The sequence below is a fragment of the Sciurus vulgaris genome (assembly GCF_902686455.1).
Source record: "Sciurus vulgaris genome assembly, chromosome: 4".
In the NCBI taxonomy this organism is placed as follows: Eukaryota; Metazoa; Chordata; class Mammalia; order Rodentia; family Sciuridae; genus Sciurus; species Sciurus vulgaris.
In genome coordinates, this window is record NC_136464.1 from 91,172,679 (window position 1) to 91,188,412 (window position 15,734).

Below are 15,734 nucleotides of genomic sequence, written 5' to 3' on the forward strand. Positions count from 1 at the left end.
AATTACAACAACCTGAAGGAAGAATTTCTGAACTTGAGAAAAGGTCTTTTGAATCAACCCAGTAAAGAAAAAATAAAATAAAAACCAAAGAAAGATAAAAGGAAATAAAGAATGAATGAATAAATCCTACAAAACTTATGGGGCACTACTAACAGAAAACCTGCTCAGCTTGTGGGAAATTCAAAGGGAGAAGAAAAAGGGAAAACTTTGAAAATCCCTTTTAAAAAATAAGACCTGAAAAATTCCCAAATCTTCAGTGGTATGAACATCTAGATACAGGAAGCTCAAAGGACCTCTACTACATTCAACCAAAAAAATCTTCAACACGGCATATTAAGTCAAACTATCAAATGTACAAGATGAAGAAAGAATCCTAAAAATAGCAAGAAAAAAGCATAAGTCAAAATAAAACAATTTTTCTCTAGATTTCAAGTAGATTGCTTCATAGAAAGCTTATAGGCCAACAAAGAATGTGAAGGTATAAAAAATGACCTGAAAAAGAAAAACAAGGGGAAAAAAATGCAAACTATAATAAACAAATAAACAAAAAGCCCGCCAAGAATACTACACCCAACTATACCCAGCAAAACTGTCCTTCAGAAATAGTCTTTCCCAAAGGAGAAACAGAAAATTCACCTCTACCAAACCAGCCCTACAGGACATGCTCAATGAAGTCCTGCAATATAGACGAAAGAGTAATAACCATCTTCATGAAAACACAAGTGTACATGTGTTTCTACTAGTCTTTTCACTAGAAGAACTGACACACAAAAAAGGTAGAGAAGAGAATTAGTCTTTAGCATGACAGAAAACACTAAATCGTAAAAATTAATGAGAGGTGAAAATGAACATGTGATACAGAGAACAAACAGAAAACAATTAACAAAATGACAAAATGAAGTTCATCCCTGTCAATTATAACCTCAAATAAAAATGGATCAAACTTACCAAATGACACAGACTCACTGAATAGATTCTAAAAACAAAAATATAAAACCAGACCCAACTGTATGCTACCTTTAAGAAACTTGCAGATACTGTTAAAGATACACAGAAACTGGGAGTTAAGGGTTGCTCAAGATACACCACACAAATAAAAGCCAAAAGTTGGCAGAAGTAGATCATTTCCCTAATTCCTATCAGATAAAGCAGAATTTAAATAAACAAAATTTTAAAATGACAAAAGAGTCAGTAAATGTTTGAAAAAGTCTAAACTCAGGAAGAAGATAAAATTGTAAATATGCATGTATCCAACACGGAACCACCAAAAAATATAAACCAGATATTCCCATCTCTAAAGGAAAAGATAGACTTGAATACAATAGTAGCATGAGATTTCACCACCCCAAAATGTGGACAAAAAAATTAAAAGAAACATCTGACTTGAAACATACTGGAGAGGAAATGGACTAATGGAGTTTTAAAGAAAATTTTATCCTACAGTGGTAGAATAGTCATTCTTATCATCAGGACATGGAATATTTTCTAAGACTTATCATATGTAGGCCATAAATCAAGTATTGATAAATGGTTAAAAAAAATCTGAGGCCACAACATCATAAAACTGGATATGAGCAAGAAGAAAATGAAAAGAATACAAAGACCTGGAAATTAAATAACATGCTTCTGAGTGACCACAGGTCAATGGAGGAAATTAAAAGAGAAATGAAAAATTATTAAAACATATGAAAATGATAGTATAACATATTAAAATCTGTGGGATACAGCAGAAGAAGAACTTGGAAGTTTATGGCAATAATTGTATGTATCAAAATCCTAAAATGATCTCAAACAACTAAATAAAATAAAAAGACTATACTCAAAATTAGGACAAAAATAAAAAAAATCATCATGAAGAGGTCAAAAATTTTAAAACTGCAAGAAAATTAAACAAAGAATTGTTTTTTAAAAGAATAAAGCAACTAGTCTAGTCTCACAAGAAAAAAAAGATAACAGTCAAATTAATAAATCAAATATGAAAAAGAAGACCTTAAGCTTATAGCACAGAAATACGTGAGTTCATAAGAAACTACTCCAAACAATTGTATTCTAAAAACTGGAGTATCTGAAAGAAATAGATCAATACCTGAATACATACAACCTATCACAATGGGACTGAAAAGAACTAGAACATCTAACAGACAAATAATGAGTAAAATGAGTAATTAAAATCTGTAGCAATTAGAGCTAGGCAAATAAAAACTACACTGAGTTTTAATCTCACTCCAATCAGAATAGCATTATCAAGAATACAAGTAACAATAAATATTGGCCAAAGATGTGGGAAAATTGTTGTAGGACTACAATTTGATGCAAACATTCCAGAAAGCACTGTAGAGATTCCGCAAAAAACTAGCAATGGAATCACCATTTGTCCTTGATATCCCACTCTGTGGTATATATCCGAAGGATTTTAAATCAGCATACTAGAGTGATGCTGTCACATCAATGTTATAGCAGACTCAATTCACAATAGCAAAGTTATGGACCCAACCTAGATGTCCTTCAACAGATGAATGGATAAATAAATCGTGGGTATATACACACAGTAAAATACTACTCAGCCACAAAGAAGACTGACTTTTATGACATTTGCTGACAGATGGAAGGATCTTAGACTATCATGGTAAGAGAAATAAGCAAATCCCCAAAAAACCAAAAGGTCCAAATGTTCTCTCTGTTATGTGGATGCTAATACACAACAAGTGGGGAGGGACAGAGAAGAGAAGTTCAGTGGGTTAGACAAATGTTAATAAGGGGAAGTAGGGAATAGGAAAGACAGTGGAATTAATCTGACATAACTTTCCTATGTACCTATATGAATGTACCCCAGTGAATTGCAAGATCATGTACATCCACAGTCTGGAATCCTAATTAGAATAAGATATACTCCATGTTTGTATAAATATGTCAAAATAGACTGTACTATCAGATATAACCAAAAAGAATAATTTTTAAAAATCTCCTACTGTAAAAGTTCCAGAACTCATTGGCATTACTGCTGAACTCTATAAACATTTAAACAAAGGATGCGAATTCTTTTAAATTATTCCAAATAATTGCAATGAAAGAAACTGCATCAAACTGTATCATGTGGCCAGATTACTCTGATACCAAAACCAGATAAAGACACAATGACAACATAAAACTAAAAAAAATCTGATGATCATAGATTCAACATTTTCAATAAAATTCCAAGAAACCAAATTTAACAACATGTCAGCACAATCATGCACAAAAATCAATTGGATTCATACCAGAGAAGCAAGAATGGTCAAGTATGCAAATCATGGAACACAATGATTTCCAACAGAATGAAGAACAAAAATCATATGATCATCTGGGTAGATGTGAAAAACAAACATCAGTAAAATTCAGCATGCCTTCATGATAACTTTCAGCAAATTATGTATGGATGAAACTTAACTCAAAATACTAAAGGCTATGTCAGAAAACCCTGACAGCTAATATCATACAGAATGGGGAAAAACTGGAAACATTTTTCTGTCTAAGATTGGGAAAAAGTTTTCCACATATTACTGGAAATTTTATCAACAAAAATTAGCTAAGAAAATAAAGGGAATCAATCAGAAGGGAGAAAATTATCCATGCTTCCAGGTGACATGATTTCACACATAAACATCTATTACGCTTCAAAAAGGTGTTTGAACTTATAAACAAATCAGAAAAGTTATAGGATACAAAGTCAAACTATGAGAAAATAGAAATATTTTTATTATAATTGACTTGCCAAAAAGATATTAAGAAATTAATCCTGAGCCATGTACACTGGCACACTACTGTAATCCCAGGGTTTGGAAGGCTGAGGCAGGAGGATTGCAAGTTCAAAGCAAGCCTCAGCAGCTTAGTGAGGCTCTTAGCAATTCAGTGAGACCCTGTCCCTAAATAAAATAAAATAAAAAAAGGACTGGGGATGTGGCTCATTGGACAAGTGCCTCTGGGTTTAATTCCTGGTTAAAAAAAAAAAAAAAAAAAAGTCAATTCTATTCAGAACAATTATAAACATATTAGGATAAATTTAACAAAGGAAATGAAAACCTCTACAATGAATAACTATAAAAAACCTGACAAAAGACATTTTAAAGGACACCAAATATGGAAAGGTATTTCTTGTTCATAAATTGGAAGAATTAATTTGTTAAAATTATCATATTACCTAACGGTGATCTACACATTCAGTGCAATGACCATGAAAATGCCAAAGACTTTCTTCACTGAAATAGATTTTAAAAAATTCTAAAATTCATATGGAACCCAAAATGATCCAGAATAGTTAAAAGCAATACTCAGAAAAACTCAGAAAAGAAAAAAAAAAAAAAACTAGTACAAATAAGAAGAAGCAAAAACAACACACAAAACTGATGCATCATGATACCTGAGTTCAAAACATACTAAAAAGCTCACCAAGGTATAGTGACAAAACCGTGTGATTCCAGCATAAAAAACAGACACATAGAATTGTAGTCAGCTTTTTCGCTGCTGTGACTAAATCTGACCAGAACAATTTTAAAGGAGGAAAAGTTTATTAGGGGGCTCACAATTTCAGAGGTCACATTCTGTAGACAGCAGACTCCATTCCTCAGGCTGAGATGAGGCAGGATAGTCATGGCAGAAGAGTGGAGCAGAGGGAAACAGCTTATGTGGTGATCAGGGAGCATAGAGAGAGAATCCACTCTCCAGATACAAATATATACCCCTTAACCATGGCCCCAATGAACCACTTCCTCTCGACACACCTCCACCTGTCTCCAGTTACCACTCACTTAATACCATCAGGGATCAATTTACTGATTAGATTAAGGCTGAACCCAATCATTTCCTCCTCCAAACCTTCTTGTATTGGTCCACATGTGAGCTTCTGGGGGCACATCACAATCCAAACCATAACACATAGTCCAATAAAACAAAATAAGGTGTCCATAAATAACCCATGTACATAAAGCTGAGTTTTGACAGAAGTGCAAGGAGGATACAGTGGGGAAGGATACTCTCAGCAATAAGTGGTGCTAGTAAAATTGGATACATATGCAAAATAATGAATCTCAGTCCCTTTTTACTATGCACAAAAATCAACTCAAAATTGCCGGCATAATATGAAATTACTAAAAGAAGTCATAGGGAAACACTTCAAGTCATTGTATGAGCAGTGAAGATCCCAAACTCACAAGCAACAAAAGATAAACATTGACAAGTGGGAACTACATCAAAACTAAGAAACATCTATGGCAGCAGAGAAAATAATCAACAGGGCGAACAGACGACCTCAAAATGGGAGAAAGTAGTTGCATACTATTCATCTGATAAGGATTAATATCCCATATATACAAGAAACTTCAAAGCCAAAAAACAATAACAAACCAATTAAAATGTGGGCTAAATATGTATGCTACCAGAGATCATTATTAAGTGAAATAAGTCAGACAAAGAATGACATACCCTAAGTGTTCTCACACATTTGTATTCATTAAATGGTCACTTTCATATAATGAAGGGAATATTGACCACTAAAAGAGTGGGAAGGGCAGGAATAGCTAGGTAGAAGGAGATCACAAGGGAATAAAATAGAGAGGAGGATTTGTTCTGGACTTCAGTAATGTAGTAGGGAACTGCTGATCAAAACAGTGTATCATACACTTCAAAGTGAGTATTAAATTTCCAACACATAAGGTTTGATGGAGAAGATAGAAATTCTTTACCCTGATTCAACATTTACCCATCACATACATGCATTATAATTACCATAATATGCTCGATAAAGATATCAATACGGATATTTCAATAATAAAATATAAAACATTACAGTGATTGGCACACAGTAAGAAATCAAGGAAAGGAGTGCTGGTATTGGCTGAAGATCAAGACCGGTAATTTTTTCAAATTTCATCAGTCTTAGATGTTGTGCTATACCTATCCTAAACCTTTTCTTTCTTTTTTTTTTTTTTTAAATAAAAAAATTTAAAACATCAGGAAATTAACATAGACATCGCAACCGTGGAATCCGAGACCTCATTCAAACTTTTCCAGTTATTCCAACAACTTCCTCGACAGCATCAGGCTCCACTGCAGAACCGCATGTTGTGTTTACTTGTCATGTCTCTGTCTTCAGAGTGCAGCAATTCCAGGTATTTGGGCGACTTTCGTGGTATTTTCTAAGGTTACAGGCTAGCTCTTTGGTAGACTGTCCCTTTACTTGGCTTTGTCTGATCTGTCCTTCCCGATTAGATTATGAGTCCTTGGCAGGACTAAGACAGGAGCAATGCTGGGACTTTGGGGCACTTTAACAAGTGGTGCATGACTTCACTGTGTCCGCCCCCTGACCGTGCACACTCTGGTCACTTGATCAAAGTCTGCACTCTTCACCGTCCCACAACAGTCCATAAAGTCCCCTTCTCCAAAACCACACGCTGAGGTGCATTTGATGAAGCAAATCCCATGGCATCGGCTGCCCCTGTGATCAAACTCACTGCAGCTCTGAAGTCCTAGAGCCATAAACCGGAGAAGCCAAACTTCCTTTTATTGTTGGCTCTAAGACATACAACCTGTGCATAGTTCAGGTCTAGACTCAAAGCACTATCTTTTCTCCTTGTCTCCCTCAATTCTGCTCCTTGTGGAGTTTGCTGTGTTAGACTCTCCCTTTCACCTTCTCCTGAGCTACCTATGACCCCAGTATCCAGCTTCTTTCCAGAGTACATGCCATGTGTCAGGCACAGCGCCTCCACCCTCCACGTATTGCTGTGGACACCAAAAGACCATTAAGTTCCCAGTCCCCCGTTCCTGAGATACCCATTTGTAACTGGCTTCAGGTAGGTTTTTTGTTGAATTCGTAGCAACCGTGAAAGTACACCAGGTCTAGTGCTTTTTGGACACATATATGATGAGGTGAGCGAGAACAACCAACATATCCTATCACCTACTGTGTGCCAGCTACAGTCTTCATTGCCTACACGTTTCATCTTACTGAGGTCCTCAACCAGTTTTCAGGAAAAGGAAAACAAAAACAAAAACAAAAAAACCCCAAAACGCTGAGAGATGTAAGGCCTTGCTCCGGTCCCCAGCGTCAGAAGCAGGGTGGGAAGTCCTGCCCGGGCGCCCCCCTGGAGGCGCGGTTCCATCCTGCTCATTTTTTTCCGTTAGGCCTCGCACAGGCGGCCACGTTTAGGTTGGATCAGTGGATGAAGGGCTGTATTTACCCCGTCTGTCGGGAAGGAAGACGGAAATAATCCCGGGGCGCACACCGGGGCGCCCCAGGCGTGGCCCCTTCAGTCCTTCACCACCCCAACTCCGGCACCAGGCGACTGCGGAGCCCACGCCGGGGCCCGCGCCGAGGGCCCGGGATTCCGGAGGCGCAGCTTGACTTTCCGCCATTCTCGTGTGGATGCCGTGTCCCCGGCTGCGCTGTCACTCCCCTCTTGAGGAGCTGACCCTACATCATCGCCGCTGTACGGAGTTAGGATCGCGGCCCGGCACAGGCGGCTTCCTTAGGCCGAGGTGGCTCAGCGACCTCCTCGCCAGTCCCCCCAGGCCTGGCGGGCGCGGCGGGGAGGCAGACGCGGCGGGAACTCCTCCCCGGCCACTTGGGTCCTGCGACTCGGCCTCTCTTTTTTTTTTTTCTTTTTTTTTTTTTTTTTTGCGGTGCTGGGGATCGAACCCAGGGCCTTGTGCTTGCAAGGCAAGCACTCTACTGACTGAGCTATCTCGGCCTCTCTTTTCTACCAACTCAGCCCGCTGCCGCAGGGACTGGCCCGCTGTAGCGTTCTAGAGCTGCCATGGAAACCCTATCCTAAACCTTTTCTATCATGAAATAGTGCCACCAACATTAGGCAATTGTACTCTGTAGTTTCAGAGGTCAGAAATGTGTTTGCCCTTCTTTTTTTTTTTAAGGTGGACAAATAATTTTATTTTGTGCATGCAAATACATGTCAAATACTGCAAACTTTTGCATCAAATTTCTCTCAAACACTGAAAATCATGATGCTCTATTTTGTGAACAGCCAAAGCTAATTATCTCTTCACTTCAGTGCTACAGCAAAACACACAGAATTCACTCTTTGCTATTCACTATCATCACAACCCTCATTGTTCCATCTCTGTCCTCCCCACATAAACAGGCCTTATAAATCCTAGCCTTCCTCCATTTAATCCTATTCCTATAGCACAAAGGGAAATATTACAATTTGGAAATTCAAATTGAAATAAATGGAATAGAATTTATTCCCATATATATTCCCCATTTCATTGTACAGAATTATTTTAAATTATAGTTTTAAATAGAAGCTGAGTATATGCCTTAAAAATGAGCATTAAATCCATCTTAGAGATGGTGTCTGCTTTTTACATGATGGGTGTACACCATCTTTAATTTCATTTACATTTCAATCGAACAATAGATTTGCAAAGAAAATGTCTAATACAGACGTAAAAATATTCACACTAGAGCTTCACAATCGGTTGTACAATTGACAAACAGGCCTCTTTTCCCAAACTTTCTGGCTAAGCAAATTTATAAAGTGTAATCAATGCAACAAGAAAAACATTTCTCTTTCACTTCCAGGGAAAAGAATATGCAATAAACAGTATAAATGCAGACAGCAGTTGCTGCAAGCTAACCACAATACTCCCAAGTGGCTGTACAGTGGATATGTGCAGTACAAATAAAAGCCACATGTGTTGTATCACAACTACAGTATAATTGTTTGCCCAGCTAAGAGAATGCATGCACTTCCATGCCTTGGGTTATAAAATGAGGCCTAATTCTTGACAGGTTGATGGAATATGTGCAAATGACCTTGGCTTTTGGCAGTACTAAGTGCAGCCAGTGTCTGTTTTCCACTGGTTTGGGGATATTTTTAAAATTTTATGTTAAAAACAAAACAAAAGAAAAGAAAAAAACCCAAACACCACACACACACACACACACACACACACACTCACACTGCTAGTTTTGGACTTGGGGGAATAACTGCTCTTGGAGTAAACATATGTCTCATCTCAAATGTGGGGTGTTCTAATCTGTGGTCTCGACTCCTTATATTCCCTTGCCAGCAAAGGGATACAAAGAAATTGCTAGTATAAAGGAGTTACTAGCAAACTTATTTATCCAGAAAATGGAATACTCCATGAGCATGTTCATTTGTGTTCTGCTTGCAGAAGGGGTCCTTGTGTAGGAGTTACAGTAAGTGATCCCATCAACATTCTTCATTCACTAAAACACAAAGGAAGTTCTTCCAGGAAACTAATACATAGTTGCAATCCAACTTTTCCCTTTAATGATCAGTTACCAATACTGGTGACAGCCTGCTCAGAAAATGACTCAAAGAAGCTAGGGAAGAAATATTCAGATTCAAAATTTAAATCACTTACTGAATCTGTTACAAATTCCACCCTTGCTAAGAAGACAACATGGGCTTTAACATCCAAATGCAAAAGCAAGGTAGATGGTTTTTAGAATATTTTTTTCAAACATTTAACTGATCCAATTTAAAATTCCTATGAACTGCTGTGCATTTTTATAATTTTCTCAAGGCAGTAGGTAAAATTGGAATGTGATTTATATACTTAACACCGATTTGAAATCTTGGTGACAATTTCAGTTTTAGTATGTGAGGTTTCATTTTCTATTCTCTTATTAAAGGCCAACAGAGGGGGAAAATCAGTGTCACTGGTCTAATGAACTACCTTCTCTTGAAAATTACAATGTACAACTTTACATATGACACTGGCTCATCACATGGCATTGAAAGTAAGTCACTGCAGCAAAGGCAAGGGAATCTGATTTGTTTGGGTACCAACTGGGAAGAAATACATATATAACTTTCTCAGAATTCATAAAATGAAATGAGACCACAAAAAAAAAAAAATTACTGATACTACATCCATGGCATCTAAATGAGGCACATGGATTTTGGAATGAGACTTAAAAATTCAAAAAGGAAAATCACAAAAAAGAAAGAAACCACCAATTTCCTGATTTCCAGACCTCAGACTGCTTTTTCCTGAATGGCAACAGTTTAGTTACCAGCATTACAAATTTCCTCTCCTGTTGCGCTGTAGTCTTTGATTCCAAATACGGGTACATTACAACATGTTGGTAAAAGGGTCAAATGACCCTGGTCCTCAATGTTAAAGTCACATTCTAGGTCTGATTGTACTATTTTCCTCTATGACATCAGTAGGTACCATTTTGAAGAAAGATCAGATGCGCTGTTTTCTTCTAAAGTGGTAGAGAACCAATGGCTTTACTCACATTAAAATCCACCATGACAGGCAAAAGGTGGCCACCATACAGAAAGATGCAATGCAGAATAATCACAACACAGAAACAATTCCTATGTTGTTAGTGAGAGAGTAACATGTTAAGAATAGGGAGTTATGTTTTATGGGATCACCTGCTGCAAGACAAGCATTATTTTAATATAAATGTTCTGAGACATACCGGTAAGGTGGCAGGTATTACATACACTGATGCAAATGTAATTTACTGGACAAGTAGGCAAACACCTAAGCAGTTTATCCCAACCCCCTCCAGCAGAGCACAACCAAGTTTTAAAATTTCAATTTTAAAATTAAAAAGATAAGGTTAAATACACAAGATCAATTTATGTAGTATATATTCACCCTCAGAACGTGCTGAAGATGTTTTGTGTAGTTCTGTTGCACAGAAGGTTCTTTCCCTGAGGGCACATAAGGAGCTCTTGAACTGTTAATAGGTCTCTATTTTGTAACAAAATAGCAATTTTAAAATCTTAAAAAAAAATACATTACCTTCAACATGGAAGATCTCACTATTAAATATCCATGAAATAGACAGACTGGTTTGCATATCCTTTTTGGAATTACAAACAGCAAATAAAGTACATTGGAAGCATTTAAAATGTAATAAGCACATATTTATAGAAAGGTTCTGATATAAATTATATAACAATCATGTTCCTGTAATATCCTAGGCTAATTTATAATGTCAGAAATAAGTTAATGTAACATGGTTTAAAACTCTTGTTCCTATTCATTTCAGATTACAGAGTGAAATAAATAAAATGTCTTTGTAGGGATGGGGAGCACTGGCCATGGCAAAAAGGTACAATACTAAAGAAAGGAAATTAAGTCAAGGCTACTGTGCTGTTATGCTACAAAATCTTCATACATTTGAGTATTAAATAAATGTGTAAGATCTTCCATACTGACACCAGAATATCAAAACTACCCCTTTGTTTCTCAGGTATATTTACAACTTATCAGTCACTTTATGAGCATGTTCATTAAGACAGGTATCAAACACCAGTATTTACTCATTCTGATCAAGAAATTTCAGGGAAATGTCAACCCTCCCGCTCCTGGAAATGTGCACAAAACTTTTATCAAAATCTTATCTGATACAATGCTGTGGTTTTGTAAAATAACTAAATAGCTCAGACGACCAATAACATGATCCTGTTTAAGCATCTTGCTAGCAGGAAAAGCCCTTACATACAGTACACCTGGTGAAAGATCAGCTTGGCTTAAAATATTCCAGTACAATTTTCAGAGTAAACAACTTCACAGAAGTTAATTTAAAAAATATAATAATAAAAGTCAAACTAATCTTAAAGAAATGGAGGAAAAACAAAAAGACAAACTATAGGCAAGATCACCAGGAAGGAATGCCCAGCTTTTGTTTTCAAATGTTGACTGAAATTTAGGTTTCAATAAAATACCTCCCACAAATCTGAGGCACGGCTGGTTGAACATACTGCATACTTTCAGATGCCAAGTCAAAACAATTTCAGTCACATTATGGCAGGGCAGATATTATTCATGTTTTTAAGTATGAGTAAATGTTAGCCAATGTTCTACTATTACATGGTTCATAGTCTTATCAACCTAACAGAAAACAAGGAAAATTAAAACCCCAACATAAAGTAACAATAAACAATATTTAACCAAGATAATGCAATGAACATCCAAATTAATTATTTGAAATTAAACCCAGCAATACCATCTTGTTAGTCAGTGCAAACACTACATACACGGTTTTCTCAAGAAAGCTGAAAGCACCTGATTCTTTTGCCAAGTCATCAGATTCAATAATGTACAGGCTTAAATCTGCATTTTAAAAAACTGCCATTACATTAGTGCATTTATCAAAATTGGAAAAATGATTCTGCATAACTTAGGAGAATTTAATATCTAGTACATCAGCTGAAAGACTTAGGCACTTGGTTATATTTTTAATTAATTACTTCAACAAGTAGCCTGTGTGTAAATATTAATAAAGCAGAAACTATTCTTGAAAAATGGAAAATCAAAAAAAATTAAATGCTACAGATAAAAGCACTGCACCACACTCCTACATATAATGCAGTAAAGAAAGCTAGTATATAACCCTGTAAAATTCTATGGTAAGAACGTCTAACTCCACTCTTCAAAATTAAAAAAAGGGAAAAAAAAAAAAAGGAAAAAAAAATTCATGCAAAGTCCCATGAAAAAGATAAATAAAGCAGCTGGAATGAGATGGAAATTTCTCTCAGTGAAACATAAAATAGAAATAAATAAGTTAATTAAGTCTACTTTCACTAGATGTATCATTGTGGGATCCTGCTAGTTTAATAACTGAGTTGTTAATTTTCTATAGAAGCCATTTAAAATAGGAAATGGCTCAGTTACTGCACCGGATTGCTACAAACTCATAATAAGCTGCTTGAAGCTTAAGTTATTAAATGTTGTCCAAATTCCAATCACTTCTGGAAAGTGAACATATTACCCTAGTAAAGTAAATTTTCTTTTTTTTTTTTTTCATAATGCTAATAATGCAAGAGGGCTTGAAGTATCAGAGTCCACAGGAAATGGATGCCCCCAGTAATATCTTTTTTTAAAAAAATATACATTACATAATATATATTATATAATATAAAAAGCCAGTGTAAATGCTTCCATGGGTGGTCACAAATTTGAAAGATGAACCTCCTTTCAGCTGTTAACCATCTTCCCATTTGCAACAGGTTTTAAAAAGTCGTTTTTATCTTCGGACATAACATGAGTTTTCAGAATGAGGTTGCCAACACTGACAGATGTGGTGATGGGGAGGCAACTTGCATTGCTAATAGACACTGGAAGTGGCTGGTTAAAGCAAGAAGTTACCGGCAGAATTGTTTTTTGCTCCTCCAGAATCACATGATCTTCACCTGAACTCTGTCTCTTCTGCTTTAGTGGCTCCTTCTGGTGCTGTTGGACTGGCTGGATGCCCATTTTCCACTGTAGTTCCATTCAGCAACTGATCATTTTGAGAACTGATACCAAGTTGCATGTCCAGGATTTCTTCAATTTGTTCACTTTGTCCATCAGGTTCATCAGTATCAAGTGCTGAAAGCTCTAACTCAATATCTCTATCAGCTTAGTATCTGCTGCATCTTCAGTATAATCACTCTCTCCATTTCTCAGTTCAATCTCCTTGCTTAGAAGATTTAAGGTAAGGTGACGGCCTTCATCCAGGGAATTCCATTTCTGTTGCATGGCTAGAGCATTAGCCTCCCTCTGAAGAAGTAATGAGTTATCTTGGCCTGCTGAAGTTCAATGCTCAAAAGGTCTCCAGTACTGGAATGCTTTCTATGACCAGATAAATCAGTAACAATGAATCTATCCCGTTCAATATAGTGTGCTGATGATGTGGCCTCATTGCCATATGAACTCCACCTTGAATCCATGGCATTGACATAAGGGACATAATCTGATACACTTAATGGGCTTAGTTGCACTTCCTTGGGAAGCAGTAGCCTGGACAGGATCTGTAGTATGGTAACCTGTGCGGGAAGATCGGGAAATTGCACCCCATTTTGAGATAATAGGTCCATCACTAAAGGGAATTATTGGATCTCTTCTTTTGTCCTTCTCTGAGTTTCAAATAAATGCACTCTTCTCTTAACATCTCCACTGTCCAGGTCCATTAACACAGCATTTGAATTAGCAATTACATCTTTCGGCTCTGAATCGATGGCATTTATACAGGAGCCTATGGTACCACAAGACCAGGGAGAATAATGGGAAAGATGATCTTCAAATTTTGTACCACTCACAGGCTCAGGGAAACGGTGTGGAAGTCTGCACTGAATAGAGGAGAAGGTGGTGTTGGTGACTGTGTTGCCACAGGAAGAGTTGAAGACACAGGTGCTTTCTGAGTGTGGTACTGTGCCCACTGATCTGGCTTTCTTCGTATCTGCTCCTCGCAACTGGTCTTCAAATGACCACAAGGTTCCCTTGGTAAAGGCACCGTTGTCCTTGGCTCACTTGGTGGCTGACAAGCCACTGAATAATATCCATCTAATGAGTTATATCTTTCCCGCAAAGATGTCTGATAGACAGATGAGTGCATCACATCCATTGGAGGTAAAGATTGCTTCTAATAATGTCATCTCGTTGGTACATGGGTGGACGCCAGATGCACCTACTGTTGTACACAGGAGCATACATTCCAGAAGGTACTGGAGGAACTGGTCCATACTGCTGCGGAGGAGGAGATTGGTAAGGAGAAGAATTCATGATCTCGAGGGGAAAATGTACTGTAATGATCGGCATATGGCATGGAAGCAGGTGGGAGGGAGGACTCTGGAACATTATTGGGTCTCACAAAGCGAGGAACACAGGGAGCCACACCAGCTGGTACCGTTGGAGGTGGTGGGTAGTATCCTGTTTGTGGGTACTGTGGGACTTCAAAGGGTATCTGAGTCCTTGGATCTTGAAAATACTGAATGTTTCAGAATGCTGAGGGTATACTGGTACCCTAGTGAGAAATGGGCTGGATTTTGGAGGCACAGAATTCAGTTCTGCTCCAACATTAGAGGGCCCAGCTGAGGTAGCAGTTATGTTACTTACAGGACTCTTGGGTGGAGAACCAATTTTATTTTCAGTTACAGACTCTGCAGAGGGCCCAGCAACATTCTGACCATTAGTGCCAACCTTCCCCACTTTCTTCACAGACTCCAGAGCTCTTAAAGTACTGTCAGTACTACATGGGATTAGCTGGGAAACACTGTTTTCTGCATTTGATATTCCATTTGTACTTGGAACAATTTTCCCGGTTGTTTCAGTACTTCCTATGACAGAAATGACATTTCCGGCTGTGGTTGGTGACAGTGTTGTTTACACCAACTTTATTTAGAAGAGGAAACATTCTTACAGTCGCATTGATCTTTTTGTTCCTTAATCGATACTTTTCAAGCTCTTCCTGAGAATGGGCAAACGTACAATTTGTTCCTTGTGGACACCCCCCTTGCTGTCGCAAATCTCGGCACATGCTAGTCTTGTATTTGCTGTTCGGCGATGAGGTTGAGGTGTCTCATGGCCTTTTCTGCTGTAATTTTGTATGAAGTCCACAAGGCCATGAACCACTGTTTTAACAGCTACCATTGCATTTTCTAGCTGCTCCCAAGTAGGTGAAACAGCCTCTGGATTAGGGTCTATGTTCGCAAGAAGCTCTAAATGAGGCCTCAGTCTATTCAAGTTAGCTGGGTCGCTCGTTGGTTGCAAAACAATTGTCAATTCCTGGACACTCTTTGCAAATGATTCTGGGGACTGCAGCTTGTCAATGATAGATTGCATGTGTGATTTATGAGCCAAGTCACCATGTAAAAGTGAGGACCACTGCTCAGGTGAAATACGGAGTCCTGCTTCCATAGCAATATGAACAATTTGGGCGTCATGTTCTCTGCGTAGTGCCTCCTAACTACGGAATTCCTCCTTTAGCT

General features: G+C 37.7%; 1 long non-coding RNA gene and 1 pseudogene across 2 annotated transcripts in view; one reads left to right on the forward strand and one right to left on the reverse strand.

Moving 5' to 3' along the window:
* Positions 1–15,734, forward strand: part of LOC306660608 — a 601,149-nt gene that overhangs the window by 500,981 nt on the left and 84,434 nt on the right. The gene's annotated exons all lie outside the window — the stretch shown is intronic.
* Positions 12,914–15,734, reverse strand: part of LOC306660257 (roquin-2-like) — a 12,945-nt pseudogene continuing 10,124 nt past the window's right edge. The window contains exon 2 of the transcript in view: positions 12,914–15,732. The product of the transcript in view is annotated as a roquin-2-like (transcript). The remainder of the gene's footprint in view (positions 15,733–15,734) is intronic.